Source organism: Macaca thibetana, chromosome 14 (assembly GCF_024542745.1).
Source record: "Macaca thibetana thibetana isolate TM-01 chromosome 14, ASM2454274v1, whole genome shotgun sequence".
In the NCBI taxonomy this organism is placed as follows: domain Eukaryota; kingdom Metazoa; phylum Chordata; class Mammalia; order Primates; family Cercopithecidae; genus Macaca; species Macaca thibetana.
The window spans coordinates 39,765,075-39,781,313 of NC_065591.1; positions in this window are offsets into that span (position 1 = coordinate 39,765,075).

A 16,239-nucleotide genomic window follows, 5' to 3' on the forward strand; every position below is an offset into this window, starting at 1 on the left:
ATTATGCAAATATTCATGTAAAGATTAATTCATGAAGATAGAAGAGCTGATGGTAAAGTCCTAAAATGTAGAAGACAAGGTCAGACATGCAATAATAAGGCTATTCCATGGCTTTGGAAATGTATCTATTTGAGCATCTAACTTTCTCCCCGACTCCATCACATAATTACAGGAAAAGTGCAAGACCTCCTTTCCACCTAGTCCACAAAGGCATTAAGGACAAATGGAGTACCTAATGAGCATGCAGCTTTTAAGAGGAAAATCATCTCTTTATATTTGTGAAACATTTTGTTGTTTTCTCATTCGCCTTCTGTAGTTGTATCTAACAATGTTTTATTCTGGTGATCCAGTAGATTCCAGAACACAGCACAAGAGAAAAGAAGCATGAAATTATGTGCTTAAATTTATTGGGGTGGAGGGAGCTAAAAACAAAATAAAAGAAATATACATTCTCTGTGCTTTTGTGTATGCAGAATGTCAGAGTGCCCAAAGAATAATGAATGAAGGGAAGAATGGTCTGTACTTACTTCTGAGGGCAATGAAAATCCAGTGAATGAATGAAATTTAAGCCAGGAGATAACATGGTTTTCCTTTTTAAAACTCACTCTGGCTGCTATTGGGAGAATGCACTGCTCATGTGGTTAATAGAAAGTGTCTTGGTAATTTGTATCAAGAGCCTTAAAATAATTACTAACAAAGAGGTATAAGTCTATTTAAAGAATCCATGCTAAGGGAGCAAGAAGAGATTATTTAAAATTATTGCAGAATTATTACTCCAAATGTTATTTAAATACAGAAACACTAGAAAAGATAAAATATCCTTAATGACAAATGTTTAAAAATAAGATATATTCAACAACAGAATATTCCACGGCTATAAAAAAGTGTGTATTCAATGTGTACACATGGACATAACAGAGTGGTATAACAGATATTGGAGACTTCCAAAAGTGGGAGCTAGGAGAGGAGTGAGGGATGAGAAATTATCTGTTGTGTACACTGTACACTATTCCAGTCATGGATGCACTAAAAGCCCAGAATTTACCACTAACAATATGTCTATGTAACAAACTGCTCTTGTTACCCCCTAAATATAATATGTTTTAAGCGTGTTTTCAAAGAGGATTTAAAGAAATGGACAAATGGTCATAAACAAATATATCAGTAATTGTGTATAAAAACCACAACACTTATATAAATACGAATATAATTAGGCTTTTTTTGTATATGTTATATATAGTTATGTAAATATGTGTACATATACATATCTTTACATGTATACATATACATATGTATACATCTCCATACACATGCACCTGCACACACACAAATTCACACAGAAACATAATACTTCTGTCTTCAGAAAATAAAAGATATATTCATATAAAAATAAAGTTTTATTTGGATAGATGATTGTAGATGACTTTAGATTTTTTACGTTTCTAAATTTTTCTAAAATAAGTATGAATTACAGTCTAAAGAGAAAAAAATGTCAAACATACAAGAATCTCATTGTTATAGCAATAGGTCTTTTTTCAATTTTTTCTGATTTCAAATCTGTTCTGTCATGTAATTAAATCACAGCAAAAAGTATGCTTCATCACAGTGTAACAACTGATGATGTCCGGGTACAATTCTGAACTTTTAATGGAAAACATCTACCTTGATCTCAAAAATATACTTCTAAAGTAATATTAACCTATAAAAAGAATGATGTGTAGATTTCTACTTAGTCCTGTTTAAGGAAGCAATGTTCAAGAAAAATTAATGAGAATTAAAAATATATGTGAGTGTGTTGGGATTTTATTTACAGAGACGTTAGATGTTAGCATTTCCTGGACTGGCATGTATTGTGCAGGGGAATTTTGATATTTTTATGCTTTAAAATAAGGATTAGAGAAAAAATGTGAAATATAATGAATATTTCTTTAAAATTTAGCAGAAGAATAAACATGAATTTCAAATATACATTTCTATTCTGCCTAAGCTTCATAGATTAATCACGGAAAAAATTATGCTTTGATCTTTGTTCTTGCATTATATCTACCTGTATTTAACTGTAGCTAATTGGCATATTGCTGGTGTTAATTTTTACACCAGCATTAAAAGCATTAAGGAGTCAGCCAAATATAGATGGACTTCCATGGTCAAAGTGGATAAAAGTTCATATATTTATTATCCAGGATTAATAAAGTGAAATAAGGTATTTGTTATATTAGTATATGGATCATCTGAAGTACTACATGTACCCATAGAAAAGAAAAATATTTAAGGTTACACATGCACATCTGAGGAATCAGGAGAGCTGGACTTTAGGTCTCACTAAAAAATTATCTCTTTTTGTAACCTTGGTAAGCCTCTGCCTCTCCCCGGGCCTTGGTTTCTTTATCTGTTAAAAGAGAGGACAAATTCCTATGATGCATTTATTTCCCAAGGTATTGTAAGTCTCACACTTAGTCAAGGACTTTTTGATGCCATTCATCTTCTCAGCCACAGGAATGAACTGCCATCAGAAAACACACCAGACTTACCACCATCAGTACCACCATACTACCACTACTACCACTAGCACCTTTATAAATGACACATGAAGGCTGGGCGCGGTGGCTCACGCCTGTAATCCAGCACTTTGGGAGGCCGAGGCAGGCGGATCATGAGGTCAAGAGATCCATCCTGGCCAACATGGTGAAACCCCGTGTCTACTAGAAATACAAAAAATTAGCCAGGCAAGATGGCAGGTGCCTGTAATCCCAGCTACTTGGGAGGCTGAGGCAGGAGAATCACTTGAACCTGGGAGCGGAGGTTGCAGTGAGCTGAGATCGCACCATAGCACTCCAGCCTGGGCAAAAAGAGTGAAACTCCATCTCAAAAAAAAAATAATAATAATAAAATAAATAAATGAATACATAAATAAAAATGTTATATTTATAAAAATAAATACATACATACATAAATACATAAATACACACATGAAGAGAAGATGACATTATAATTGAGGGATGCTTTTATCCTCAGAGGCTAAAGTCTTTAGAATATTTCTAAAAGAGGACTGATTTGAACTTTTTCCAAAGATTCAATGCAGTATTTATCCATTATTTATGTGAAAAAAGTGTAAAGCTCAGAAAAATCAAGGCAGTTTTCAGAGCTAAAGAATTAAGTAAGAATGGTGATACTGGGAGTTGGGATTTTAGCTTGGTTCGTTCTGTCTGATATTGCCACCCCAAAAGCTTAGAGTGTGAACATGGATAACTGAGTCCCTATTTTATTCCTTTCTCTTTTGCCTTCAAAATAATATGAAAGCAAAAATTTCAGAAAGTTTAGTAATAATCATAATTATATTTTTCAATTGTAAATCACTTCCAAAAAAGGTATTGATTTGACAGATGCAGGGATATAAGAAATATCTTGATGGCAAAACTGTCCTACACATCATGGGCCTGTATCAGTGAAAGAAATGGATTTTGCGGGGATAGTGATCTTAACAAGATTGAGAAACACAAGCTGCAGAGAAGATTCCCATTCTTTCTTTTGTTTTTAATTAATTTATTATTATTATTATACTTTAAGTTCTAGGGTACATGTGCATAACGTGCAGGTTTGTTACATATGTATACTTGTGCCATGTTGGTGTGCTGCACCCATCAACTCGTCAGCACCCATCAACTCGTCAGCACCCATCAACTCGTCATTTACATCAGGTATAACTCCCAATGCAATCCCTCCCCGCTCCCCCCTCCCCATGATAGGCCCCGGTGTGTGATGTCCCCCTTCCCGAGTCCAAGTGATCTCATTGTTCAGTTCCCACCTATGAGTGAGAACATGTGGTGTTTGGTTTTCTGTTCTTGTGATAGTTTGCTAAGAATGATGGTTTCCAGCTGCATCCATGTCCCTACAAAGGACACAAACTCATCCTTTTTGATGGCTGCATAGTATTCCATGGTGTATATGTGCCACATTTTCTTAATCCAGTCTGTCACTGATGGACATCTGGGTTGATTCCAAGTCTTTGCTATTGTGAATAGTGCCGCAATAAACATACGTGTGCATGTGTCTTTATAGCAGCATGATTTATAATCCTTTGGGTATATTGACAGACTGCTAGCAAGACTGATAAAGAAGAAAAGAGAGAAGAATCAAATAGATGCAATAAAAAATGATAAAGGGGATATCACCACCGACCCCACAGAAATACAAACTACCATCAGAGAATACTATAAACACCTCTACGCAAATAAACTAGAAAATCTAGAAGAAATAGATAATTTCCTGGACACTTACACTGTTCCAAGACTAAACCAGGAAGAAGTTGAATCACTGAATAGACCAATAGCAGGCTCTGAAATTGAGGCAATAATTAATAGCCTACCAACGAAAAAAAGTCCAGGACCAGATGGATTCACAGCTGAATTCTACCAAGGTTCAAGGAGGAGCTGGTACCATTCCTTCTGAAACTATTCCAATCAATAGAAAAAGATTCCCATTCTTTCAGTACATTCTTTCAGCTCTTATCATGTGCCTTAAATTATAAGCAAGAGAAAGGAGGATATTTAATAATAGCACAGTAATATTTATTGTAGACTAATCTAATTCAAGCAAGGCTCCATGCTTAGATGTTTTATTTATCAGTTCCTTTACAGTGCCTGATCACTTTAGCCATAACTACTGTGTAATAAATTTGGAAAATTTAAATAAATGGTTTATTATTTCCCTGACAACTAGGGATCTTTTTTTCATCATGCTCATACTATCATCTCTTTCTTTCTCATGTTTATTCTCTTTTGCTTGTATCTTTATATATTTTTTTCTCTCTCTCTTTTCATTATTTTTTATTTTTGAGACAGGGTCTTACTCTGTTACCCACGCTGGAGTGTTGTGGTGTGCTCACAGCTCAGTGCAGCCTGACCTTCTGGGCTCAAGCGATTCTCCCACCTCAGTCCCCTGGGCAACTGGGACTACAGGCATGCAACATCACACCTGGCTAATATTTTTATTTTCATATAGACAGAGTTTTGTCCTATTACCCAGGCTGGTGTCAAACTGCTGGGCTCAAGCAATCTGCCCACTTTGGCCTCTCAAAGTGCTGGCATTCTAGGCATGAGCCACTGTGCCCAACCAATTTATGTTTTCATGTAAACATTGTAATCAATTATACTTTAAAGCTGATATGTATACTATTTGCATGATAGACTTCAGAGCAATTATAGTCTTTCTTTAATAAATTTCATTTCAAGGGAAATGCTATTTGTTTACTTATATGGCTTTGTTTCAGATGCTTTCCAAAAGTGCTTTTCTGTTTCATTTTTATTTTTCCTTTTTGCCATTTTAAGTCTAGTCAATAAAGAAAGTTAAGAGGAAGAACACCAGATTTTAGGTAAATTCTAAACATGCTCACGTTTTGCCCTCCAACTGTCCAAGTTATCTGTCAAATGTCATGTCATCACGTCTTAGTGGAGATAACATCTTTGACAATGGAAAGGCCAAATGAAACCTTTTTTTCTTTTTTTTTCCACTCTTGAAAGTAAAGGACAAATACAAAGAGACTGCCTAATATACTTTTCTATATAGGGTGATGAATTTTAAAAAGTTAAATAAAAGAGATCAATTAACATAAAAAGAGAGATCCTAAACAAAAGTGGAAAAACAATATTCTTGAGTTTGAGTAATGAAGGGATTGCATATTTAATAAACCTTGAGGCACCCTGTTTATACTGTGAACACTAGACAATATCTCAATTATAATGCCAATTTCTAGAAGATGTAACAAAACAAAAACACTGAGATCATTTAAGAACTTTAAACTGGTTTAAACTTGTAAACGCCAGCTAAATAGCACATAGCAATAGTTGTGAGGGCATTTATGTATTCTGTCTTATAATCACATGCCATTTTTGGGGTGCTGTGTTTCTAAGTCTATTATAAAACCAAACACAAAATGTTTGGTTTCCTAAGATAGTCACTGATGCATCATCTGTTAGTGAAAATGACTGGAGATAAGTGTCCAACAATATTGAAATGGCACATCAATGGGAGTTATTATTTCCTTGTCCTTAAATGCATATAATTAAGATGAAAACTAAAGATAATTATAGTGGGAAATATTTTAGATGTGACATAAAATCACAATGTAATTTTAAATGTATTCAATGTCTATAATAACCTATTTATGTTTGCACAAATTTTTGCTCAATTTGAAACACAACATAAACTATGGCTTTGTTATGGAAATCAAATGTAATAATACAAATAAAATGCTCAGAACAGTGTCAGATTCATATGCTATTGCAACTATTGTTGGAAAATTAAGTCAATTTGACTTTTGTAATTATTTTTTGTTTTTAAAATTATTTTTTGTTTTAAAAATTAGTTTTTGTTTTTTAAACTTAATGGCTTCTTCAGAGTACTTTTAGGTGATGTTTAAAAGTCTCTATTCTATCTCCACTAATCAGGTAGCCGGTTTTAGTGAGATTCAATTCTTAGCTTTTATTCTTCTTCTAATAAAAATATTTTTTGATAAGAATGCTTTTAAAGAGACAATCAGCCATCATAAAATACCTTTTTATAATTCTAATAAAGTTTCCGTTGTTTGCCCTGTAAACCCTCCAAAAAGTATTTTGCAGGGAAGTTCACTTAGGCAGATGCAACAATATTTAATGGCAGGGAACACTTATTTTATGATCCATCAGACTCCTCTTTTCATTGCAAGGACACAAGACCAAATCTAAAATCTAGGCCGAGAGCCATAGTCTGAGGGTGCAGGCTACTAGTGAGATCTTATGAGATTTTGTATTACAGCACAGGCGCCTATAGAATCTTCTTAACTAATCCACATAAATAGAATTTCATACATTTCTCCAATTAAAAATATTTCTAACTGTTTATAGTGATTAGCAAATATTCTAATGAAGACCACATGGCCACATGGAGACATTCTTAATACACCACACTGGAATAGTGTGTAAGTCATTAGAGAACTTCAAAATTAACCACCATTAAAGTATAGATTAGAACAGCAGTCCCCAACCCTGTTGGCACCAGTGACTGGTTTCAAGGAAGACAAGTTTTCTAGGGACAGAGGTGCGAGGATGGTTTTAAGATGAAACTGTTCTACCTCAGATCATCAGGCATTAGTTAGATTCTCATAAGGAGCACTCAGCCTAGATCCCTCACATGCACAGTTCTCAGTAGGGTTCACCCTCTTGTGAGAATTTAATGCCACCATTGATCTAACAGGAGGCAGAGCTCAGGTGGTAACGCTTGCTCACCTGCCTCTCACCTCGTGCTGCGCGGCCTGCACTGGTCATGGCCTGGGGTTCAGGAACCCCTGGATTAAAACTCACATGCACACCCTCACACGCAAACACCCATGTATTACACTGTCTTTATTCAAGTGTTATAACAAAAATTAGAGATGTTCATAATTGTGATCATTCTTACTATTCCCAATACATATTTTACATGTGAATGTGCAATAAATGATTGATTATACAACTAAATCCTTGTTGGGGATGTAGAAAGGTGTTTGACATAAAAGTAAATAAATTAGGCCGGGTGCGGTGGCTCACGCCTGTAATCCTAGCACTTTGGGAGGCCAAGACGGGCGGATCACGAGCTCAGGAGATCGAGACCATCCTGGCTAACACGGTGAAACCCCGTCTCTACTAAAAAAATACAAAAAAAAAACACTAGCCGGGCGAGTTGGCGGGCGCCTGTAGTCCCAGCTACTCCGGAGGCTGAGGCAGGAGAATGGCGTGAACCCGGGAGGCGCAGCTTGCAGTGAGCTGAGATCCGGTCACTGCACTCCAGCCTGGGCGACAGAGCGAGACTCCGTCTCAAAAAAAAAAAAAAAAAAAAAAAAAAAAAAAAAAAGTAAATAAATTAGTAACTTTTGCATATATAGAGTGTTAGAGAGAATGCTGTTTAGCTGCTTTCTGCTAAAAATTAGTTTCTTAATATACCACTTAATTTAAAAGAAAGGTAAAACAGATGTCTCCTAGGGGAATTTTTGGCTAAAACTCTTCTAAATTTCAGCTTTACATGAAACTGCAGGAACTAAAATAGATTGATCAGTATAAATTCGTGAGGGAGAACCACGTTGGGTTATTTTAGATACAAGATTGCTAAGACACAGTACAAGAGACAACTATTGTAATGAAAGTAATATAAGATTTAGAGGCTCCAAAGGATGATATAAAATGAGCACTAGAAAAAGTTGGAGAAGATCTGCATGACATCACCTTATATTATTACAATTTAATAGAAAACAATCTAATGTATTCATCTTTATATAAAGTACATGTTTCTGTTTATGCTAATCCTATAGTGTGGGATCAATTATTCTCATAATTATTTCTAGTGTTTTATATATTAGGATAATTTTCTTCTTCTGTATCAAGAAAAAATAGATATATTTCAGCTAACTCCTCACAGAGCATTCTACATCACTCTTGTCCTCTTTGACTCTACCTGTTATTATATCACCTTTCAAACAAGGATCAGAACAGTAACCCTCAACAGGCTTTTCCAGGGAGATTGATTTCAATCATTGTGGTTTGTTGTAGAACTGCGCGAAACTTACCTTCTCCATTCTGCCTCTCTGAGGTCCAGGCACCTCACCTATTATCTGTGGGGTAGGGGGAAAGGAATGGGTACTTTCAGATGTCAGTGTCTATGTGAAATGCTTCAGATGAAAGTTTCTGAGACTCACTCCTCCATTCCCCATCTAATAGTATTCTAGTTTTAGGTTTATTTAAACAACTTCGGTAAAATGGAGGGATTTGGGGGTATTTTTCTCCTTTAAGTACTTAATCTTTCAGTTATTAAAAATAATTAAACATAGATAACTCTTTATCATGGGAAATAGAAACTTCTGCCTAAGGATTTTTTTTCTCATGTATGAATTCTTCTTTGAAGGAATCTACTTATTCTTAACAGTAATAACGTAGGGTTGTGTTAAACACATAGGCTTTAGAACTTGGGATCTCTTGAGACCTTGAAAGAGCTAGGACTTCCTTTTTTTTTTCTTTTTTTTGGTCTTGGATCATCTGTTAATCTGATAATAATACTCATATTTTTGTGGGATCGTCATTAGGATTAAATGAAATGACACGCATGAATTTCTCAGCATATAGATTTTATATTAAAGTTGTACTGTAATTTTATTTAACTAAATTAAAAGCATGTGTAGCAAACAACTTTAATTTTCCAGGGCAGAATTATGTGTTAAGAAACGTATTTGTAGTTTATTTACTACAAAATCCTTTTATGTAACTGTAGCCTTTAACAGTGATAAAGCTAGGTAAACATCAATGCCATCTTGTATATACAAGATACAAATAAATTCTCTGGTGATATTTAAACCTTAAAGATGTAGTAGTCAAATGTAAAACACTTAATTTATCATTTGGCTTAGCTTATTTTCAGTAGGAAGTAGTTACTTATACATAACAAAATTAGTAAAAAATAAAATTGACTTCAGTAAAAATAAATGATATTACCCAGATTTATGCAGAGGAAAAAAGCCAATTAAATCAATGACTTTCTAAATAACACTTAGGATCAATAAAATGAAAAGAATCAAAGTAGCAACTTCTATTTCACGTCTATTTTAAATAAACATTAACATTTTAGGCTGGGCGCGGTGGCTCACGCCTGTAATCCCAGCACTTTGGGAGGCAGAGGCGGGAAGATCACGAGGCCAGGAGATGGAAACATGGTGAAACCCCGTCTCTACTAAAGATACAAAAAATTAGCTGGTTGTGGTGGCACGTGCCTGTAGTCCCAGCTACTGGGAAGGCTGAGGAGGGAGAATCGCTTGAATCTGGGAGATGGAGTTTGCAGTGAGCCAAGATTGCGCCACTGCACTCCAGTCTGGGTGACAGAGTGAGACTCCGTCTCAAGAAAAAAAAAAAAAAAAAAAAAAAAAATTGACTTTAATTTTTATACTTTCAATAGAGAGATATTAAAATTCTTTTATTAAAATAAATATATAAATAAAGAATATTTCTAGTATCTTTGAATCCTAAATTCAAATAATGATACTGGAATCCTAAGTCTAAGTGAAATTATGGAATGCATGCTGTTGCATCTGTTATTGATTGATTTGTTCCCTCCCACCCAAATTAATATGTTAAAGTTCTAACTTCTAGTAATTTAGACTATGAACTTATTTGGAAATAGAATCAGATATAATTAGTTATGATGAGCTCATTCTAGAGTAGGATAGGCTCCTAATCTTATATGAGTGGAGTCCTTACAAAAGGCAGAGTTTGGACACAGATTCTCACACAGGAGAATGCCATGTGAAGATTATAGTGATGCTATCATCATTCAATAAACTATCAGAAGCCAGAAAAGAGCCCTGAAACACATCTTTCCCTCCTTCAGAGAAAGCACAGCCCTTCTGAAACATTGATCTTGAAGTTCTAATCTCTAGAATTGCAAGACAGCAAATTTACGTGGTTTAATTCACTCAATTTGTGGTCCAGACATACCTTGAAGATGTTCAGGGTTCAGTTCCAGATCACCAAAAAAAATAAAATATTGCTATAAATGGAGTCATACAAATGTCTTGGTTTTCCGGTGCATATAAAAGTTCTGTTTACACTATACTATAGTCTATTAAATGTGTGATAGTATCAGGTCTAAAAAGCAATATGTATACATACAAAGTGAGCACATGGTGTTGAAAAAATGGCACGGGCAGGCTTGCTCCGCACAAGGTTGCCACAAAACTTTAATTTCTAAAAATTGCAGTATTTGTGAAGTGCAATGAAGCCAAGTGCAAGAAAATGAGGTAGGCCTGTACTTTGTAAAGGCAGCTTTAGCAAACAATACAGCATCTCAGTACCTCATGAGCATTCTCACCTCAGCACAATTTCATAATACATAGGATATTTCTCTGCTTAACAACTCTGCAAAATGTGAAGTTTCACTCATTTTCCATTTCAAATATGTTGTGTAGTTATGAAGGTAATAATTTTTTATTCAATCCCCATTTTCTCCTAAGCAAAATGATTTGAAACAGCTTTACAAGGCAAGTATAATGCAAAACAAGATAATTAGAGACAACTGAAGTGATGATTAAAGACGGGGATCAGTCAATGGAACTCATAGTTTTCTTCCTTGGGAGAGGCAAGTGAATAGTTTGGGATCCACTAGGAAGTCACTTCACAGTTTCTTGGAAGCTAAAGTAAAATAGGTAAAATTGCCATAAAATAGAATGTGTTTGGTTTTCATTGTCTGACCAACAAATATGTTTAACTAAGGTAGGCTGGTAAGTAGCAAAGCTAAAATGGGATTGGATCCTGGTCAGGGATTGAGAATATAGCACATGGCTTTATGATCATTATCTTCTGTCACGTGTACTGGCTGGTTTGCAATTTCAGGGTCTCAGCTCCCTATCATTGTTATACAGCTTTGGTGACTGAGAATTGCAACAACTTATATTAGCACTTCTTGTATGCCAAAATCTTAATGCTACTGTATATGGTTATGTTGACTGTTTAGCATCAACACTAAGAGCCTCATATGCTTCACATTTATCACAAATTTCTATACATATTTTGATATTTTCCTGATATATGATAGAAAATCCTTTGGGTAGATGAGTCATTTCCATTAAAACAATGCAGATGCATAGATAAAATCAGACCTGCTTTTAGAGTTTACATATATAATTTATTTTATATAGCAACCCTTGTTGAAGAAATAAATTCACACTTTACAGTTGAAGAAATTAAAGCTCAGAAAGAGTGCAAGTTACTCAAAGTAATAGAGATTGCCATTGACTAATTCAGGAATTGAAACTGTCTGACTCTATGCAGTACTGCTATAAAGGAATACTCAAGGGTAGATAATTTATTAAAAAGAGATTTATGTGATGCATGGTTCTGAAGGCTGTACAAGAAGAATGGTACCAGCATCTGCTTCTGCTTAGGTATCAGGCTGCTTTCACTCATGACAGAAGACAAAAGGGAGCTGGCATATGCAGAGACCACATGATAAGAGAGGAAGCAAAAGAGAGGAGAGGAAGGTAACAGGCTCCTTTTTACCAATTAGCTCTTGTGGCAATTAAAACAAGTGATAACTCCCTCTTCTCCCCCAGAGACAGCATTAATGTATTCATGAGAAATCAACTCCCTTGACTTAAACATCTTCCATTAGGTCTCATCTCCAACACTAAAGAACAAATTTCAACATGAGATTGGAGGAACAAATATCCAAACTATAACAAGCCCCATTCTACTACTGAAGTATACAAACACACACACACAGATACATACACACACACACTCATGCAATGTATATTTGTGTATACATGTGTTCACTTTTTAGTTAATTTTTACCTTTATAGTGCAAAGTTTTAGCCATATACAAAGTAAGCAGAATACTATATTGAACACCCATGAAGCCATCACCTAATTTTATAGCCTTCATCAATCTACCAGTAGTGCTCACGTATATTTGTAATGGCACCCCATTTTCCCCACTTGATTATTTTTTAAATGCCATTCTATATTAACAAGATAAACACAGAGTCATTCATAATTTAGAGTGAACAAACTTCTATATTTTATCTGGGTTATACCTGGAAGAGTATATGAAGGCATTTGGTGCCTTAGGGAATGGAGAGAAGTCCCAGCAATCTTGGCTGGTGGTTCTTGTTACACAGGTGACACAGCACCTCTACAACAGGGCAAATATCTTGTGGGAGATATCAGTTGTTTCATATAGTTTATTTTGAAGAAGTCACATTCTCAATAGTGGTCAATGTGAAAATACATGTTACTTTTATGCGTACAACACAATTTTACATCCCTGATCTTCAAATGTGGTTCATTCCATAGGGTTCCTGATGAAAATAAATATTATGGCTGTCAAGTGGTTAGAAAGGCCATTTTATTTTTTAATTCAAGGGCAATCTGATGCGAAAAAAGTTACTTCAAATGTCTTTGTGTTACCAGTATAGAATTTCCAATGTTCATTTTTGACTGTTACTGCATTTTTGCATTCATAACTATTTTCATATAAAGTTAGCTGTCTCCTGAACAATTGAGAACTCAGTATACCAAGTGCCTCTGTTAACACAATGTGTACATCTGAAAACTAGAAAGCATACCTACCCTAATAAATTATACCCAACTTGTGTACAGATTAAAAATCTATTTCATAAACTGCTTTACTTGACTGACAAGTATACTCTTCTTGGGATTTCAAGAGTAATACCTTTATGTATAAGTGGCCATTCTTACATAGTGATAACACTCACAATTTTGTGATAAATCACATTAAATGAGACATACAGTCACTACATTCCTTAAAATATTATTAATAGAATATTTATCCCATGGATATACATACATTAGCATAACTGAGCCCTGGTAATGATTCCGAAACTACACTATGTTCTTCAGCTCTTACCTTCTAAACCATAGCTCACACAACACTTTTGTTTCACATGGCATTTCCTTTGTTTGCTTTCCTTTGATCCCCTTCCCTATTTGCATTATTGTGTCATATATAATGTATATTGAGTGACTCAGAACAGGGTATTCAGTTTATAAAAGGAATCGGGGAATTTATGTTATTAAAAGCCATTTATGTCTAGTGTTCCTTTATTGGAACGCTAAGCATGTGGGAGTTACTTATAGCCTACTGCTCAAGGTCATTGCCAAGGTCTGATATTTCAAATTCAAAAAGTTTAAATGTCAGGCATAAATGGGTTAATAAAAAGTGAGTGTCACAAACATATGGAAATGCCCCTCTCTTTAAAGCCAAGTTTTCTAATATTAAACTCCTCTCACACTTGCTCAGCCATTCAGGTTACCTTGAGGAATAGACTGTAAGCATTCCCTAATGTATGGATAAGAACCACTTTAAGGGAGCATGCACTTATCAGTAACTTGCAGCCCTACACACTACTGCTACCACTGTGGTTTGTGGTGCTATTTATCCATACACAATTCCATTAAACTTGATGCCTGGGATAAGAAAAAAGTAAAACCGAATCCCTAGTTGAACACATCATCACTTTAAAAATCTTTTCTCTTGAAATAGAAGTTTAGTAATTTCTTTCCTCATAATAAAATGTTTATTGGTTTTCACAGAGTATTCACCAGAAACACAAATAAATAATTTATAAATGTTGGTACGGGATCTGATAAATAACAATAAGATCATTCATGGTAAGTGCAGCTATATGACAAATGGCTCAATTTTGAAGGTTGCTTTCACACATATGTGATTTTTTTCTCCCATCAAAGTACAAACTGGAAGATTCCACATCTGTTTTATAGGGTTTCTGAGGGTTTGACTGAGCTCAGAAGTGAAGACAGGCTGCATTTAAATAAAGATCTATCAATCAATCCTGACACCATAGGCTAAGTGTAAAACCTTTCTGATTTACCTCCTAAGTGTTGTTAGAAAGAACTGACTTAGTTAACATGTGTCAGCTTTCCACCACACAGTTTCAGCTAACATATTCTGGAGTGCTGGCAGAAGAAACAATGATATTCTTTCCATGATAATGTCACTGCATGGGTAGGATCCTGAAAGCTATGACCCTACACCCATGACACAGATGATCGTATTGCTGGTAGAAAGATAATTCAAGATTCTAAAAAATCCTTAGCTGAAATTTTAACAGTGAAAGAGATGCAAATATTATGTGTGTTGAGCAGTAGATAAAATCTATCTTCAAAAAAAAAAGTAAACAAAAATAGCAAGAATGAAATAACTCAAAAAGGGAAACAGAGATTAAAAGGAGAGAAAAAACATTTCCCAGAGTTTTACAGCTTCTGTCTTTTCCATAAGCCAAAGTCTGTTGTCTTTGAGTTCATAAAGCTATTCAGGTGCCTTCTTAATAAATTTACTGGTCTAAAGCAAATGCCTAGAATATGGTAAGTGTGTTACATATATATATGTATATATAATACAAAGTATATATTTTATATATATACATATATATCAATACAAGTATTACCTTGTTTCACAAATGCTTTGTCAAACCATTTACTGTATAAAGCAAAAGTACATAAAACACAAGTATATAAATATAAAATTGAAAGAACAATACACTAAGATTTAGCCACATTTTGTTAAAAACAAAAGAAGCAATTATTTTGAACAATATATTACGTATATAAAAATTAATAAAAGTATTTTGTACTGAAAGAGAACAAAGCTATGAAAAAAGAAGACACTCTTAATGAAAGAGCACTAGGGGTAAAAATAGGAGACAGTATTTCCCATCAGTGCAACTGATTCTAACAATATAAGATTTTTTATTTTTTTTGAGACAGAATTTCGCTCTTGTTGCCCGGGCTGGAGTACAATGGCGCGATCTCAGCTCACTGCAACCTCCACCTCTCAGGTTCAAGCGATTCTCCTGCCTCAGCCTCCCGGGGTAGCTGGAATTACAGGCATGTGCCACCATGACTGGCTAATTTTGTATTTTTAGTAGAGACTGGGTTTCTCCATGTTGGTCAAGCTGGTCTCGAACTCCTGACCTCAGGTGATCTGCCTGCCTTGGCCTCCCAAAGAGCTGGGATTACAGGCATGAGCTACCGCGCCCGGCAACAATATAAGATTTTCAATGTGGACATTAGCAGAGTTCACTTAAATTCAGAGACTATCACATGTCCATTCACATTCAAGACGGAAATAAAATATCTGAGGTCAATCACATAGTTCATTCAATAAGCTATTGGAGCTCTATTTTATTTTATAGTATACTTGCTGTCTTTTTAAATATCAGATACTATAAAGCAACACATACAAAATGGCTGTGGTAAAATATAATCAGCACATATTAGAGCTCAGAAACGGAACATTTGCTTTTTCCATCAGAATCTTTAAAGCTTGTTGATTAACAAATATACTAGAACTTAAAACGTCCAACACTGTTTCCCTCATTGATGCCCATCTTTAGAGAAAGAAGTAATCCTTTCACCTGGGATTCCAAAAACGATTAGATGCAAATGCACTGCTTTCTAAACAAAGTCCTTTTTAGCAAATTGGATTGAGAAGCAAATGTATGCGCATCTCTTGCATTTATAATAGTTTCTCTGAAATCTTCAGGAAACCCATTTTATCAATCCTGGAGTATGAAAATCAAAATAAGAACCTTGGTAAATGTTTTCTTCAGTAGTGACTCTCTAAAAGTTGTCATTATCATTCTCTGTCAAAACAGCTTATCAAAAATTCCTCCCTGAGGAGCTTTCCTTGATTCAGTGAGTTGGG